This window comes from Equus asinus, chromosome 29, assembly GCF_041296235.1.
Source record: "Equus asinus isolate D_3611 breed Donkey chromosome 29, EquAss-T2T_v2, whole genome shotgun sequence".
Taxonomy (NCBI): Eukaryota; Metazoa; Chordata; class Mammalia; order Perissodactyla; family Equidae; genus Equus; species Equus asinus.
In genome coordinates, this window is record NC_091818.1 from 27,921,113 (window position 1) to 27,938,313 (window position 17,201).

Sequence of the window (17,201 nt, forward strand, 5' to 3'; positions counted from 1 at the left end):
AAAGATTTTTAGCACCAATCAGGGGCTCAAATTTGTCCATCTCTTTGTTCTATGGCATCTGAGGAGATCTTTGGGAATCCTCGCCATGAGGAACCATGGCCTCCTGAACTAATTTTCAACAAATCTAAGGACTCATAACTGCTGATCTCTAGAGAAATGGATGATAGATACTGATCAGAATTATAGAAGTGAAAATAGGTTCGGATAAAGAAATACCTTCCTTAGAAAAAAGCCCTGCTTTCAAGGGGTCTTTAAAGTCTGTTTTCTTTCATTCTAATGCTTCTTTCTGCCTTCTTCTTTTTCCCTTCTACCTCTCTGGAAATTGATGGGTGTTGACCATTTTACTTATGACATACAGACAACAAAAGGGGACAACTGGACGGATATTTTCCATGAGGACAATTACATGAAATGGGCTCAATTAACTTAGCGCATGACATTTCAAGGTCTCAGGTACCTGCTAATATTTTCAACCTTCTAACAGAAAGTGATATGGGCATCTCATTCCCCCTTGATAATCTAACAAAGACTCTATTAGCAATAGGCTATAGTCACTTAAATACTACTTCCTGGATTCAATTTCGATTTACTTTATGGTAGTACAAAAGGCAAAAGTAATGAAGAAAACTAGAGAGACTTAAACTTTTATTTTTACGTAAAAAACCACTGTCATTTATGGTGGTAGACAAATCAACTTAGCTTTGGAAATGATTTTTTCTCTTTTTATTTCAGAAAGAGCTACCTGAATGGCTATTTTTAGTTTGCAAACGAAAAATCAAATATGCACTCTGTCTTTTGGGGAGAATTTGTAACTGGACCTTTTGGCTGACTCAAGCATGAGCTCTGTTCTGAATGCAGGAGTCCTATCTGTTCCCTCCCATACCCACTGGTGTCTGGCATTTGGGGTTGCTGGTAAGGTGTTCAGCATATTTGCATAGGAGTACTGTGGTTTCGTAGAGTTTGAAGTCATCATATTGAAGGACATGTGACCTTATTTCCTAGTCCCAGTCACATGGAGTCTAAAGACACAGAGGGTTTTGGACACATGTGTTTCAACCAGCAACCCTGCCTCAGAAATGGATATATATTGCCTATGTACCTATGTACCTGGCTGCCATTCCTTCACCAAAGCTAATTGCATACGATTGCACAGAATTTCTTGGGAATATGGAATAGGGACAGTGCAACCATTGCATTCTTTGTAAGTTTTTTTTTCAAAGACAGCTGCCCCTAGTTGGGACTCATCAAAATCAGAACAGACTTATCCAGCTTATAACTGGAAAATTCTCCTCACTTCTTTTGGCAAGTAGGTATGTGCTTAATTTCAACTAGAAGCTAGAGCCCACAAAAGTGTGTATTATGTAGGTTTTCCAACTAATTCCCATCTCTGAGTGTAGGAATGTAAGCATCACATCACTTAGGTGCTTCCTTTGAAGAAGAAAAAGATACAGTTACACTATAACTTTGTTCCCTCTGTCTGATGGAACTTTCCCCGTGTTTTCTGGGGCCCTGTGTTAGACAGCTTGGGCTGTCTTAACAAAATAACATAGACAGTGTGGCTTAAACAGGAGGAATTTATTTCCTCACAGTTCTGGAGGCTGAAAGACTGAGCTCAGGGTTCTGGTGAGAGTTCCTACTAGAAACGGTCACCTTCTTTCTCGCTGTGTCCTTACATGGTAGAGAGGGAGGGAAAGAGGGAGAGAGAGAGAGAAGCAAGCTCTCTGGAGTCTCTTCTTATAAGGGCACTAATTCCATCATGAAGGCTCTACCCGTATAACCTCATCTAAACTTGCCAAAGACCATGACACTGAGGATTAGGGCTTCAACATACAATTTTAGGGGACACAATCCAGTCCATAGCAGGTCCTAAGAGAAAAATAATCATGCCTGGGAATACCAAATCATGTTGGAAGAGTCCAGGAACCTAGATTTGTTTGTTATAAGTAGCTTTTTAGAATAGTTTTCCTTTAGATTTGCAAATATCTTTTGCATCCTCTTTTCTCTATTCTATTTCCAGTTCCACACTCCCAAAAGCTTGCCAACATTTCAGTTGGATTGTGATTATTTCTGGGTTTGCTTGGGTTGCCTGGTGTGTTAGTGATTATTACCTTTTACTCTGCTAAAAATCAATTACATTCTTTCTTTTGAGGAGGAGTAGTGTGTGTGTGTGTTTTTTTTTTAATGTATTGAATAAATCAGTGTTGAGGTCCTAAAGAAGTTGCATTCATAACAAGAACTTCAAGGCTTTCATAGAGGTCTTCAATTGTAGTTCAAAAGTGCTCTGCAGAGGCTGAAAAACATATTTCTCACATTCCATTTATTTTCATTTATTGGGGCTTGACCCTGTAGTGTCACTGCCATTTGCTTATTGATCACAGTCGCCTACAACCACAGCTTGAGAATTGTCAGCTTTTTCGTCTTTTCTTCATTTTCCTGGAGAATTACAGCTTCCATTTTATCATCATTGAAATTTCTATACCAACCACTTTCCAGGGAGCTTACAGTTTCTAAATCTGAATAATTTTATAGTCATGAAAATCGTTAGAACAATCAGCTCCTCAAATTGTTTCAGGGGTCTGAAACTTTGATGTGCTGATGAACACCAAAAAGTTCAAGTTGCCAGATTGGTAGGGCCTGTTGACCCTATGACCATTCCTTGATCATAGAGCAAACAGATATTTATTGAGCACCATCGATGTGCTAGGAAACGGTCGGAATCTGAGACTGACCCAGTGAACAAAACAGCTGGACCTTCATCCCACCACGGAGAGACAGACAATACACAAATCCATAGGCAATCATGTCTGTGGATAAAATAAGCCAGGGAAGGAGAAAGAAAGCTACAAAGTGATATTTCATCAGGATCCCAAAGGGAGAGAGGAAGCATGAGACCATCTACTAACAGAGCATCCCAAGTGTAAGGAGCAGCGAGTGCAACGACCTTCAGGTTGGAACATACTTCACATGTTTGAAGCATTGTAAGGAGGCTAGAGTAGCTGAATCAGAGAGAGCAAGGGGAGCAGTGGGGAAGATGAAGGCTAGTGAACTGGGGACTGGGTAGGCCACAGTAGGATTTTGGCTCCAGCCACACCAGTCTTCTTGCTGTTACTCAAACCTCATTCCCAACTCTGGGCCCTGGCCTTAGATCTCTTCTGGAAAACTGTTTTCCCAGATTTTCAGGTGACTCATTCCTTCGTTTCTTTCAGGTCTTAGCTCAAATGCCGCCTCCTCAGTGAGGCCTCCCTCACTTGCCTTCTAATCACTTTCTTCCTTGCTTCATTATTATTATTATTGGTATTATTGTTTAGCATTCATTTATTGCTTATAGTCTGCCTTCTCCATTGAATGTAAGAGCTTTCACGGTTTTGTTGTTTTGTTCATAGCTTTTTCCACAGAGCCTTGAAAATAGTAAGCATCCTCACCACATTTATTGAATAAATGCTATCATCATGTAAACAAAAACAAACACAGAAAATTGATCTAATGCATAAGTAGTCCCAAGAAGGGGAATTAATGTAAAATATTTAGAAAAATTTTTTTGAGGTTTTTTTTTGATTAGCCCTGAGCTAACCTTTGCTGAGGAAGCCTGGCCCTGAGCTAACATCCGTGCCCATCTTCCTCTACTTTATACATGGGACGCCTACCACAGCATGGTGTGCCAAGAGGTGTCATGTCCGCACCCGGGATCCGAACTGGCGAACCCCGGGCTGCCAAAGTGGAACGTGCGAACTTAACCAACGCGCCACCGGGCAAGCCCCTTTTTTGAGTTTTGAAGTAAGTAATAGATATAAATCAATTGTAAAGGAAAGAGAGGACACTACAAACTGGGAAAGGAATAGAAACAAGCTCCTGTTGAAATCTTGAAAAATTACATTTTGTAAGCAAGTTCTTTAGGCTGGCTACTTAAAAGGGACTGTGAGGGATAATTAAGGATGAGCTGGGAAGATATTAGACACTCAGTCTTTGGAGGTCTTACATTCTACAACGGGAAGTCTAGATTGTTAGGCTCAGCAGTGAAGAACCCCTCTGGTTTCTGGAGCAGAGTACTCAGAAATGAAAGTGGTGTTTGGAACAGAATCTTGTGGCATCGCGTGTTAGTGAACTGAAGTAGGGAGGGGATAAGAGGTGAGGAAACTTTTGGGGAAAGCCCTTGCCATGGTTCCAATGAGATCTAATTGTAGAAATTTAAAGCTGGACAGACCTGTAAGCCTTGTCTCGTCTAAACCTTTCATTTTACAGATGAGGAAAGCGGGCCTGTTAGGTGATCCTCAGATATTTACAGTGGGGAGATAGCGGGAAATGGGAGGGACAGGAAGGTGATCAGGGGAGTAAGAGAATGACAATTGGAGCCGGCTGAGAGAATGCTCACTATGCACTAGCTAGCAAGAATGTCTAGTATTTAAAATAAGTACATCTCTCAGGAGAGTAATGTATATTGGAAATAAAATTATGTTGATTAGGAAGAGTTGTCCTTAAGGATCCTGTGCCAGAGTTGCCCAGAAAATTTGCTTTGTGAATAAGCGATAGAAGTATATCATCGGATTTCATGAGGCTAATTCACTGATTCAGAGCTTTCTGGTATATAGCACAAAATATTGTGATATATACGGAGGAATGCTATGTTTGCTATTTCTGTTAGACTAAGAATCATAATCTTCTGATGGGAGGTGAGCTCAGAAAGTTATAACTCATGAACCTTGGCCATATAATTACCATGTTTCTTTTTTAACACTTCTCTTTGAGCATAAGGAAAAATTTAAGAGAAGTGTCCTAGTCAATGAGTATTTTCTCCAGTAATAAGCATAAAAATGAATTTTTCCTCGGCCCATCAGTATTGTTCCTGATTTTATAGCAAATTTTCAAAGTAGTCATACTAGGTGTCTATAAATCTTGCAGCAGGGAAGTTCATAACTTAAAGAGGTCCTACCATCATTTTTATTGTGTGTGAAATTTACTTGTTGGTAGGGTGACCATACACCCGAGTTTCTCTGGGGCGGTTCCAGTTTATGCTGATTGTCCCGTTATATTTATTAGTAGCTCCTTAAGCTTTCATTCTCAAAAGTGTTCCAGTTTGGATGACGAGTTATATGATTGTTAGAGACTAGAGAAGAAGCTCCAACTGTAGCTGCAACTCACCAGCAGATGAGTTAACTTTTAATTACAGGCCATTCATCTCTCCTAGTCCTTGCCTCTCACACATAAGAATCTATATAACCTGTAATTATACAATTAATTCTTTTCCAATAAAAGAAATTAGAAAAGACTCTAATTAACTGAAGGGATATATTTTTCTGGCATAAAATTGTTCCCAAGAGTGGTTACAATGGAAAGCAAATGATCTTTATCACGTGTATACTGAGAATGGGAAATCACTGGACTCAGCCAGACTTGAAAAAGTAATCTTCACGGTGGTTTTTAACACTTCAGGCTTTTCTTAATAAGTGGGCACCCAGAACTGTTGAGGTCAGTTGTATTCTTCTGGCTGGTAATTTAGGGTATCCATCAAGAAGCATTGTAGCTGAAAGAAGGAAAGACAGTATGATGTATTATCAGTGGGCACGGAGTAAACTATGTCCCTGAAGATTTTCAAGTAAAGGGCAAATAGCTATTTTCAGCCATCTTTGAACCGTCTGTCTGAGAGGGATAACATAGGAAGATTCTTTGAAGTTTTCTTTCAACTTTATAATCATATGTGACATACTTTCAATGTGGATGAACGTTGAAAAACTCAGTCTGACAGTGACTGATGGTTTTTTCCTCAAAGACTTCCTGCATGGAAAATCTGGAAAGTTCCTCAGAACCCCTTGTCCTTTAAGACCTCTCCAGAAGATCTTCCTTTGTTTCATCAGCGATCTCTCTGTCTTTTGGTCAATTTTGTCATTTACACCTGATGTTGGTAATCAACAATCTTTCATTGCTTTTCTCCTTGAAGTCATTTATATATATATATATATCATTTATATATATATATATGTATGTGTGTATGTATTTTTTATTTTCTGAGGACTCGCCCTGAGTTAACATCTGTGCCAATCTTCCTCTATTTTGTATGTGGGTTGCCGTCTCAGCACGGCCACTGATGAGCAGAACTGAGCCCAGGCCACTGAAGTGGAGCATGCCAAACTGAACCACCAGGGCATAGGGCCAGCACAGATTACCTTATATTTTGAAGTCAATTATTCTTTATTCCTTAGCCATCTCTTTTCTAACTAATCTATAAAATTCCTTTATTTTCTCCTATCATTTTCCTTTGTAAGATGTAGAGTCCTTTGGTAAGAAGTTTGCATCCCATTTTCTCTTAAGGAGTCATTGCTTAAGCTGGACACAATATTAGATTTACCAGTAGAAGATGTTTCTCATGTGTTTAGTTCACTGAAGGTGCTTATTGCCTGCAATTCACTCTTGAATGAAAGCTAAGACCTTGTAAGTATCTATCTTAAGGTAAAACACTATATGATGACATCTTACAGTTTACCTCTTAATAAAATTTTGACTTCCTTTTCCAATGACTGTAGTACTGGCTTATAGTTAACTCATGGTTAAATTAGGCCACACAAAGCTTTCCTCGTTAATTTTGCCCTTGTAACCAGCAAGTCTTCTTCCTTCCTGAATTGAAAGCTTGCCAACTTTGAGAAGAACATAAACTTACTCTAACATCATCACTATAATTAGCAAATTATGTTTCAATACACTAAATGTAATAAAACCTATGTTGTAAGTTTAACAGACTCAATTTACATCATAGCTTTTATTTATTCATTCTCCAAATGACTCATTTGTTGAATGAATAAGTGGGTGAAAGAAATATCTAATAGTATTTGAAGTAGCTCCATGGAGAGATATAAATAGGATGCAGAACCAAATAAAAACACCTTTCTCCAGATTCCACATCCTTTTGGAGGCAGGGTGGCCATACTCTGTGGATTTCTCACTTCAGAAGGGTAGAAAGGAGTAGAAGGCGGAGGGAGAATGAATAATAGCTACCATCCTTTTTATGCTTGCTGTTTACATGAGTCTCTGAATTCTCATATTGCTTCCATTAGCTGAGTATTACTACCCTCATTTTACAGGTGAGAAAACAGAGGCTCCGGAGTTAATTAGTCCCTCAAGTAAGCAGTGCTTTGTTTAAGCTTATGTTCTCTGACTTTGCCTTGCAGCCCCGTAAATTGAGAAAGCCCAAAGTTGTTATAAAAGCAGAAGCACTTTGCTTTACAACTTGGACAGCAATTTGAACTATGGACAGAAGCAATCAGAGCCTAGAATGGACCAACACAACAAAGAATTAAAGGATCCATGGATGTGGTTAAGGAAGGGCACGAATCAAAGCATAAAAAGTTTCTTGTTTCAACACATAGATATTTCTAAATTTGAAATTGACATTTCTGAGAATGACACCCAAACAATACGCCATCATGATGTGTAAATAATATGGATTTAGTTTGCAACTTTTTGATACTATAATTGAATACAGATTTTTTTCCGGTATAACAACAAAGTGTCAATATCCCAAATAAGTTGATGAAGGCAGCTTATAAACAAGTAACTCAGAAAAAGCTTCCCGAACAATTCCATGTACCAGTCGTTTTCCAAGGCCCAGTGTGTACAGAAGAATGCGTCCATCTGACCGTGTAGAGTAAACCTTGAGTCTAAATTCCTGTATTGTTATCTATATTTGTTGATTGTGCCTTACTTGAATTGGAGTCCAGGTGGAAAAATTTTGGGTGACTTTCTGCCGAATAGCAAAAAATGTAGGGAAGTAAAAATAAACAAAAAAGAACTTATTGGATAAACAGATGATGATCATTATGTACCTAGAACTTGGAAAAGAAGCTCTGATATGAGTACTTTGTTCATTCACCAAATTCAGCATGTTCTGAGTTAAGAAAAACAGTACAAGGCAAAAATCCTTTCAGTATATGACCATTGTTCTCCAAGAACTTAGAAGAAAAATGATCAAACAGCAGTTTAAATCAGCCGGTAAATAAGAGCTACAGAAAGGAAAGAATGAAAGCACAAGAGGGTGGATCCAGAAGTAGATGAGCTCATGGGGCAGTGGAATAGCTCCAGACATTTCCCACTAATGAGCGAAACTTGAGTTGCATCTTCCTGATTTGCAAAGATCAGAGCTGTTTATTAGAGGCCAGGGGTTCAGTCTAGCCTACAGGTATGTTTTCTTTGGCTCATCCAATTTTTAAACATTTTTAAATAGTTGTAAATATTTAAACATTGGGAAATTTTACATCAAATTCCAAAGTTCTGGTTTCTCTTGAAAAACTCTAAGACCTGGTCATCTGGGTCTGCATTTCCTTATGGCCTGGAGCTGTGGCATTTGAATGTGTCATCTTGGCATGGAAACAAGGAAGCGAGCAGAATGACAGGCAGAAAGGCAATTAGCCAGGGGCCTTCAGACTAATCTGGCTAAGACAGAGGGTTTCCAGGGAGAAAACTTTGAAAAGACAAGTTGGAACCAAATTGAGGGCATCTTGAAGGTCAGGATAAGCAATTTGGGTTTTATCTGATAGGTTCTTCACAACACACTCCCACAGAATGTTTTTATTTTGTGACTTGTGCTGAGGTGTTCTGAGGTTAGAATCAAATAACATCAGACTTTTTCAATTTGTTAAAAACCTAATTAATGAGTAGGGATTTTTTTCTCCCAATTTTTTGCCATTTTTCTATCCAAAATGTTTCTTTGAACATTTGGCACCCACTTTTACTGCTCATCTGCTAGCCATTGTTGGTCGATGTCAATTGAAAAGGCAGCAAAGGATTATTTACCCCGAAATGTTGAATTAGCTAATTGGTTTCAGTGTGATAGCTTTGCCTTTCCTAAGAAGGCAGAGTTTCTTGTTGTCATAGTTTATATTTTGTTTTATGTTGTCACATAGTTTGCTACAAATATTGCTCCAGTTTGAATGATTGATGTTTCATGATTTTCTATAAAGAGTGTGGTATTTGACTAAAGTAGAGAGAGAATTAAAATTTTTGAGCTCCCACCAAGTGCTAGGTGCTGTGCTAAATATTTTACGCGTAATCTTTCATTTTATCCTCTCAATAAATGCTGCAGATCAGGAGACAAAGTCTCACAGAGGACATGCATTCTTCCCAAGGGTGCACAGCTACTAAGTAGAGCCTCAGAATTGAACCCCAGTTCTAACTGGGGCTGAAGCTCTTTCTTTTTTTGTTTATAACATTCGTAGAGCAGCATGACTGCCAGTTACTCCTCAACTTAAATTTGAGACTCATGACTGTAGGCAACTGGGAGCCATTGACTGTTTTGTTCTTTTTTATGATTTTTAAAAAAATAAGCCAGTGTCCTCTATTTTAAAAGGGTGGATTTGGTATTACAGTGTGGGATTGATGACAGAGGAGAGCAACCGAAGCAAGTATGCTGATGCTGGGAGGAAAAGAATGGTACCCAAAATCCACGCAGAATGTTCGAGCCCTCAATCCCTCTCCGGTGTTGATATTTGTCTAGAAATGAATAAGCGCATAAGCAAAACTTGGGAACACTTTCATGCATTCCATGAGCAAATATGAAGTTAGCAACTCAGTACGAAATTGACATAAAAACATTCTCCTGCATCTTTTGACACCCCCATAAATTGTGCCTAGGCGATATGCCTACTTCTCGATCCCAGCTTTGCCTCACCTCTGAGAAGGCAGGCCAATTAGAAGGTAATTACAATGTATTCGAAGTGGAAGATAACTAGCTTAGGATGCTAGCAGTAATGTAAAAGAATATACAAAAGGATGAGAATTTGGTAGGCTGAATAATGGTCCCCCAGATATGTCCACATCCCTAGTCTCTGGACCCTGTGAGTGTTTCCTTACCTGCCTAAAGGGACTTTACAGATGTGGGTAAGTTAAGGATCTTGAAATGAGGGACAGTATCCTGGATTGTCCAGGTGGGCTGGATGTAATCACAGTGGAGGACACGTGAGGACACAGAGGAGAAGGCGGTAGGAAGATGGAAGCAGTGACTGGAGCAATGTGCTCAGAGGCTGGAGGAAGGGACCACAAACCAAGACATACAGGTGGTCACTAGAAGCTGAAAAAAAGGCAAGGAAGTGGATTCTCCCCTCAGTGTCTCCAGAAAGAACCAGCCCTGTCGACACGTGACCTCATGCCCAGGGAAGCTGATTTCAGAGTTCTGAACTGTCAGAACTGTCAGAGAATACATATGTGTTGTTCTAGGCTACTAAGTTGGTGGTCATTTGTTATAGCAGCAACAGGAAAGTAATACGGAGAGTGAGACTTCTCAATGGAGACAAATGAGATTTGTGAGGGATCATCTTTGAGTAGGGAGGAGAGGGCCGAAGACGATTTTAACATGTCAGGTCTGAAGAGCATGCCCTGCAACCCAGCAACTGTTCTCCAGGGTAGGGGTGCAATCAGACAGAGGTATGCGGGGATGGGGGGGCCAAGCCACTGGCATTGTTCTTCATCTTAAGCTGGGTGGCAGGTACATGAGTATTGATTTTACTGTTTTTTATTTTATGTATATAAACAATTAGATAGGTAGATATAAACAATTCTTAAAAATCAAGTTTGGGTGATTGAGAGAATGATGCTATTGGTAATAGAAGCATGGAACTTCTCTGGGGGGAAAATTGGGGGACACGTAAATGGCTTAACACACATGTTCTTCATCAGATATGTAATACTTAGTAAACTCGTTTATAATGGAGACTTGATCATTCCCAGGAGTTTTGTATAGATGACAGTTAGAGGTAACAGTTTTAAGCACCTACTATGTGAGTATATCAACAGAAGACCCAACATAGCCATCAGAAGCCAAGACCCATGAGTGCCTACTTGGATTCAAGCTTTGCTCTCCCACATATTAACACTGGGACCGCAGACAAATTGCCTAATCTCTTTGGGTCTCTGTCTCCTCATCTGAGAAACTGGAATGGTAATAACAGTAGCTTTACTATTACAGTAACCACTCATTACTATTATCACTCTACTTTATAGAATTGTTATAAGTAATAAACAAATTAACTCATGCCAAACCCTTTGAAGAATATCCAACATACTGTAAAAAATCAATTAATGGTGACTTATTACTAACACTTAGAAAACCTGAGACTTAGACAGTGAACTTAACCAAGGCCATACAGATAATGAAAGGTAGAGCTTGAATTCCAACTCCGGCAAGATGTGTGAGCACCAGCGTACACAGCTAATTCAATTCAACAAACAGTAAACAGTGAACAAATCAGCCAAATCAGAACTTTTCTCAACCTCCTTTGGACTAAAATTATTCTTCTGGTTTGTTGACATTAAAAATCTTTTTGTTTTTCCCTAAATAGTTGTGTTTGATCACTTAGATACAAAATTATTCTCTTGATTCTTTCAGAAGAACAGAATAATGGTAACCCACAGGTCTAGCGCTCCATTATTGCTGAATTGTTTGCGTTCTATTCCTCAACTATTGAACAAAAACTTTGAAAAATCCTTAAATACTTCTCTAAGAGGCAGAAAAAAATGAGTTCATGCTATTTTGGCCTCTCCTTTAGCAGCCAATAATAGTTAAAATTAACATTGGAACCAATTTGTTATTTTTATTAAAAATAGTATCTAGTCCTGAGTTCTGTCTGCTTTTCCCACGTAACATGAAGAATTAGCCAAGGCCACATAGTATGTGCAAAAAAATTTTTTCAGTCTTAGTAATTCTCTAATAATAAAGACTGACATCAAATTCTTACTTAACTTGTGTCATTTTCTAAAAATTTCAAATCACTATGTGAGTTTTAATTGAACCAGTTATGTTCGAGTAAAACTACCCTTTCTATTTGAAAAAAAGCATAACTAGAGTTTCAATTCACAGAGCTCATTATTATCAGCTACTTTTTAGTTTGTAAAAATTTTCAATTTTATGAAGGAATCTAGATGCCATTTTAAACTTACTTCAAATAGCACACATTAAATTATGTGTTTTTTTCAATGAATTGGGAGAGATTTTTGTATTTCCCTCCCTATGTCTCCCAGCATAGACACAAACATGCATATCAAACCAGGTGGTTAACTAGCTGTTGGCTGTTGCAGAGACTTGAAAAATAATATAAAGCCAAGTAGGTTGAAATGAAAAATCATAGCTCTAAGGGTACTTATTCTGACTTGTCTCCAATCAACTATAATTTGACCTTTTTCTTGTTATAGTAGTTTTTCAAGGCAATATAGTATCAGTTCCTTTTCATTCTTCAAAGCTCTCCAGGTGAATTTACCGAGTTTAGTTTGTGATTGACAGCTTTAAGAACATCCAAGGATTTACCACTCGAATGAGTCAAGCCCTCACCTTCTTGCCTCTAGGGCCATAATGTGAAATTGATTCGGTAGCCTTTGCTCATATCCTTTTTCACCTAATTTCCACCAAGTCTGGCGCTGTTATAACCTTAGGAACAAGCTGCCCCAAAGAAGGAGAAGACCAAAATAATAGCTCTTGATTTGCAGGTTGGAGGATTTTTGGATTCCTTTGTACTTGAGAAACACTTAGGGGAGTTTTGTACTATTAAGAAGTGAATCATCAGACATCATCCAGAGCTAAAATAGACCAGCAGGGGGGTGGAGGGCAGAGGAGGACAAATGTGCTTTTACTTGGGAGTTTCATTTTGGTGCCAGCGTTGGGAACTTACTGAGGATGCTTATCTGCTCCTGCTCACCCAGTTGTCTCTCGTCGGGGAGGGTATTGTACATACTCTTCATTAAGAGAAGCTGCAGTAAAGAGGTTTTTATTGCCAAGGGAATGCTTCTTAAACGATAAGCACTGAATATTCAGCTGCTGATTACTGAGAGCAACGATAAGTTGAAGACTTTGTTTTTACTTACCACTGTAGTAATGGAACCAGTGCTGTGGAAACTATCTCCAATAACCTCCCTCTTTTCCTTGAACTCTCCCTGTAAAAAAAGCTCCAAAGAACTTTGCTAACAAGTATAAAACACACTAATATTTCAGATGAAGGGAGACACATTACCAATATGACTTATCTTGTGCTAAACAGAATATTTGCTAATAAAGTCAGTACTACGACAATCTAAAACGATGTCCTATATTAAATCTTATTTCCATTTCTTTTCTCCAATTCATCTGTCTCTTCCTTTCGTCCTTCTATATCTTCCTATGTTGGGGGGCAATTCACCGAAGTGTTTCCATATCTGTGGTAGCGTTTGTTCTGGACTATCTTTTGAAGGATATTTATATAGCAAACAGCCTCGGAAACTAGAGATGGTATCTCATTCTGGGGCAGAGGGCAGATTTGTTTCATGACTAGCGTAATAAAGATAATGTCTCCCTCTGGGGCAGAGGTTGGGCAGATTTGCTTGTAGACCCTCTTTGTAAGATTGGGGGTTTTCTGATCTTGAGGATCCTCAGTTGGGACACAGACCCCCTGTATGCACAGCAGTTAACTGAGCCTGTCTCGCTACCCCTGCAAAACTTGGGGGACAAGGGGAACCACTGTGAACATGAAGCTAATGCTGCCTGTTGCCGTGAATCATGACCACCTTTATCTCTGACCTAGGAGTCTCATGTCTCCTGCCAGCATCTATGAAACTGTGGAAGCTCAACTTGTTAGCTCGAAAATAGGGCAAAATTTCAGATCCTTTTCTATTTTGTTCTCTTCATTCTCATTATATGTTATTCCACCTCTGCTAATTTTAGAACAGAGGTGTCCACTACTTTTCTCAGAATCCCTCTGCCCCAAGACATGTTGATTAACTCAATGGAGGGAATCCTTTTACAAAGTATACATATATCAAATTATCACATTTACGCTTTAAATATCTTACAATTTTACTTGTGAATTATATCTCAATAAAGCTGCAAAAAATAAAGGACGCAAGGTTCATGGGTCATTTAGAATGAAGGGTGACACCTAGAGGAGAATGGTGGGATAAACTGAAAGCCTCAAACCTGATTACATTAGAACTAAATGGAACCAGCTAGAGCTCTCTCAACAATCCAGGGAGGTGGGGGAGCCCGCATTTCCAGTTACAAAATATGTGGTGATTCTCTCTTATACGTGGACCATTGAAATGTTGTAATACACTAAATAGAATTTAGTTTAAATAAAGGGATCATCTCTTCTTATAGGAGCAAAAACATAATATTTGTTCCTCATTTAACTAGTGGGCTGGGGATGGGGAAGAAGCTATGATTTTTAGCCATACTACACATTATTCGTTTATCATAGGCATCACCTGGAAGATTGTTAGAAATGCACAATCTCAGCGCCAATCTATAGTTACTGAATCCCAATCTGCCGTTTAACCAGATTCCCAGGTGATTCACATGAAAATGAAAGTTCGATAGGTCTGCTCTGGAGGAGCTGGACTGGCTGTAGTTTGGCTAATCCGATATTCATTCCCAACTCTCTTTTGCCTTGCCCCTGGTGAAACCTCGGCTTAGTAAGTGAGGATTTACTGAACCGTTTTTACCCTGGAGGTAAAAGAGATTATAAAGTGACAAGCAATCAGACCAAGGGAACAGAACACATGCTCCCCAGAAAACAGACCAGAAGCAACAGAAAAGCTGTCTGATGGTAAACTTGTGACCCTGGGTGGTCTACAACTCAGCTGTCAGCTAATCTTCTAGACTCAACTAGTCTGGAAGCTCAACTAAAGTTTCAAACCTGGTTTGGACTCTGAGGCAATTTTCAGTTTTTAAAACCCTACGCTAGCTCCTTTCTCCAAAACCTCATTCCACAGGGCTTAGTACCTCTCTGTTAGATCATGATTTTTCCTGCCTGGCCTGGCAGGAAACTCTGCCTACCTTTCACTACGTCTCAAAGTCTTAACTGTTCCTCCATCACCCTCTCATGCCCTAAAGACTGGAGTAGCTAAAACACTACTTTTCCAGCCTCTTTTATATCTTTAGGATGGCCACGTTACATGGTTCTGACCAATGAGAGACAAGTACGGTTTTCTGGTGCTGCCCTCTTCACTTTCATGTGTCTTCTGGACTAGAATGCAAACTCGATGGGTGGAGCATGAGCAACCATCTTGTGACCAGGGGGTGATACTCATGAAATAAATATGAGGAGATGTGAAGAAGCATTTCAAAAAATAACGCACTGTGGTCTTTTTGTTATGAGGGAAAGAAAATCCTGTTCAACCAAATCAGCTAAATGAAATCTATTAGTTGTGGCCAAATGCAATTCTAACTGATAGAGCCAGCATGTCCTGGAGTAAGAAAATAATTTCATTTCAATTCCTGATTTCAACACTTACCAGCTATATAATTCAGCCTCAAATTCGTTACCTATGAAATTGAAGTTATGGTAGTATTTGCCTCATAGGGTTGCTGTAAGTTTAAACAAGATAAGGTACATAAATCTCTTACTACTGTGACTGGCATAGAGAAAATACCGTAAAATGTAATCAGTATTGTAATTATTGCACTTGCTACTAAAAACACTTCTGTGCCTGCTATGTATTTGCTAGGTGCCGTTATAAACATTTAAGAACAGTAATCTGCATCACATGGGGTATATGTTTATCCATGTGAAATGAGTGAATTAGGGCATTTCCATTCTAGGTGTGCTAGGCTGGGCATGCATGGGCCAGTTTTCCACCACAGGACTTCATAGACTCAGGGCCTGGAATTTTGTAGCTTACCCGAGCCTTCAAATATTGCCAACACAGCCTGCACTCCCCCAAGTTTGGTCTACGAGGGTTCCCATTTAGTGAAGTGGAACTTTTTCAGAAATCCAAAGCTGATGTGTACGATCAGCCTGGGACCAGACTGAACTTTCTGGGATCAGGTTGGCTTAACAGAGGGGTTATTTGTCTTCAGAGAGAAAAGGAAAACCTAAACTACTACTGAAACTTCACTGGACACAGAAATTTTTCTAGATGAAATCCTTTATTTTCCAATTTCCACTTTTTTTGTGAGGGAGATGAAGGCTGGCTGGTCACTATCTTTTGTCTATGACTCATATTTATAAGCCTCTAATCACCACTGTGGGTTTCCCCTGGGTTGATTCCAAAGTCTTGTCTTTCTTCTCTGAGAGCTCATAATTGGGCATTTGCTCTTCCCTAAGCCTGGGATTCTCTTCTCTGGTCTCTTCCCAGGCTTTGCTCATTCACATCCTTCAGGGCTTAGCTTAAACCAAACTACCCAGAAAGGCCTTCCCTGCCTCCTCTCTAACAGACCCCTAGTTGAGGACCCCACAGGCTACACCACCACGGCTGCCGAAAGAGGGCGCCATGCTCACCTAATTGCTCCCGTCATGTCCTTCAGAATCAAAGACATAGGTGGCAGAACCTGGATCCCATGCCTGCACCCTGTCAGCAAGGGAATCTGGGAGAAACAGGAGTTTCTACTTTAGGGAGCAGAATTCATAATGTGGCTACTCTCCATCAGAGAAAGGCTGTCCAAAATGTTAAGGAACTACGCACGTGATAATTTTCCTCTCTAGGTGGGTGTAAGTTCTATAAGAAAAGAAGGAGGACAGTAATTTCAAACAGAAGAACTAGCATGAATAATGGTTCAAATGACATACTGCCCAGTGGATGGTATAGAGAACTCATTGAGTCCATGTACGCGAAGATAAAATCATAAAGATAAATCTGGACCAGACGACAGAAAATCTTGAATGATAGTATTAGTAGAATGCATGACTTCAAACTTTATTCCTGCGATTTTGGGGGACCTTGCCAATAGGAGCTGGAAAAACAGTCGTGAAAAACCTATGTGAAGTTTCCTCCCTGCATGAGAGTGGAGACTTCAATCTACCTGTGGGGCACAGACTCTTCCTTTAGTCCGGAGAGACAAATGAGCTACACCAGGATAACGAGTTTGAGTTTAATCCTGTAGGTGATCGTGAATCTTTGAAAGGGTTTGAACAGAAAAATGGCATCACGTGCAACAGCTCACTAAAATTAAACTAGGGAGATGAAGGATGGATAAGAGTGACGGATGGGATCAAGGAGCGAAGCAGCACAATACTTGAGATTTCTAATTTCCTCTGAAATGCCTGTGTTTATGAGAAAAATATCAAAATACGAATTCAGGCAATCATATCCTGATTATTTTATCAGCTGACTGTGTTAATGCTAATGGAGTATTTTCCTTTATGTGAAAAGGCATGTCACGTGATTAACTTAGTGTAGGGAAACCTCATCACTGTGTGAATCAAACATACGTTGAGTCTGACTCAAGTGCTAGGGTTATGAAATACAGCACACAAGGACAA